Here is a 1,444-nt window from a genome sequence, read left to right on the forward strand (position 1 = left end):
GACTCTGGCAGCTGATGAGTCAATGCCTTGCTGAAGTTAAGCAGTTTTCTATCCTGTAGCTGTGTCCTAAGGAGGGTTAAGTGACAAGTCTTATGCCTCACCAGAAACAGGGAGGTGGATAGGAACACTGCCTAGCGGAAGCCTCCCACAAAAAAGGAGGCAGCATTAAGGAGATCAAATCAGACGTGTAATTCTCACTCCATGTAGTGCTGTGGATTTAGCTGTGTGTGTGTAAATGTCCCGGGTATGTTGAAATTCAGATCTGTTTACCCTGTATCTGTAATTACTATGCAAAACTTCCCACCGCATCTTCAAAATAATACCGGAAGAGAGTGTTCATAACTTAGCAAACGGGCGTTGACTGTCTGGGATGACCATGCAGCCTAAATCCACAGTCTATTTACAAACATGTCTTTGAAATACCAAATACCAGAGGATAGCGCGAACGCAGTCCCCCACTACCACAAATTATGCAGTCGATTTTCCCACATTTGGGGAAATCGCAGGGGGTCAGCACATCCGGAGTGCAATGGATAAGCCTCGCCCTGGGAAAACCACCTTCGCGATCATGGTATCTCCACTACCAGGTAAGTATGAGTTTCTCTTTCCCCGCGCCCGCACAGCCTCAGACTTCTCACACTTTCAGACATGGCTATTTCTCTAGTCTCACTCCTGAGCCCTCACAGACCATCTACGCTTCTAATGCACAAAATTTCAATCGAAATCCATGGACTGCTCCGCACAGCATGGAAAATCAGAACTTGTTTAAGCAGTAGATGCTGATCCAGCAGCCACTGCGCTGCCTCATCTACATAAGACACACCCCGACAGTGACATCACCGACCACTCTCTTCTCGCCAACACAGACTCGGGACTTTTCAGGCTCAATTTAGATTTTGTATTTCCAAAATCTGCCATTTTGCCAGAGAATCTGAGTCTTTTGGTGGAGAATACCGTTTAGAGCAAAGATACAGGCACTAGGTAGCATTACTTCCGGGTTTTCTCAGTGGACATAGGAAACATTCGTATTTACATCATGAGTCTATACTGACAACTTTAAATTCAATCCAACACCGTAAGGTTTTTCCTCAACTTCCTCTCCTCCAAGTAGGAGCTCTGGTAGCCTAGTACCTAAGGTATTTGACTGCTAATCAGAAGGATGGTTGTTCAAGCCCTCCCCCCCCAATTCCTCTTTGGGGAACAGGTTGGGCAATCTACTTTCATAGTGGTATTGCCTCGGAAACCCAATTCTACACCAGTGAGTTTGGTTTGGTTTTGGTTTCACCTGGTCCATATTTTCATCTCCTCTCTCCCATGTTGATAACTCTGATTCCAAACAATCTTAATAACAATTTTGGGTGTATTATAAGATAGAGCACATTCAATGAAAGCAAACATGGGTATAGGGACGGATAGATGGGTGAACAAGCTAAACAATTATGTA

At 44.8% G+C, this 1,444-nt stretch overlaps 1 non-coding gene across 1 annotated transcript; it reads right to left on the reverse strand.

The window, feature by feature from the left end:
* Window positions 1–430: 430 nt before the first annotated feature.
* Window positions 431–595, reverse strand: LOC122152104. Its single transcript, XR_006164393.1, has one exon. It is a non-coding gene; the product is annotated as a U1 spliceosomal RNA (small nuclear RNA).
* Window positions 596–1,444: the final 849 nt, after the last annotated feature.

Source organism: Orycteropus afer, unplaced genomic scaffold (genome assembly GCF_000298275.1).
Source record: "Orycteropus afer afer isolate SDZICR_OR568_19922 unplaced genomic scaffold, OryAfe1.0 scaffold02078, whole genome shotgun sequence".
In the NCBI taxonomy this organism is placed as follows: Eukaryota; Metazoa; Chordata; class Mammalia; order Tubulidentata; family Orycteropodidae; genus Orycteropus; species Orycteropus afer.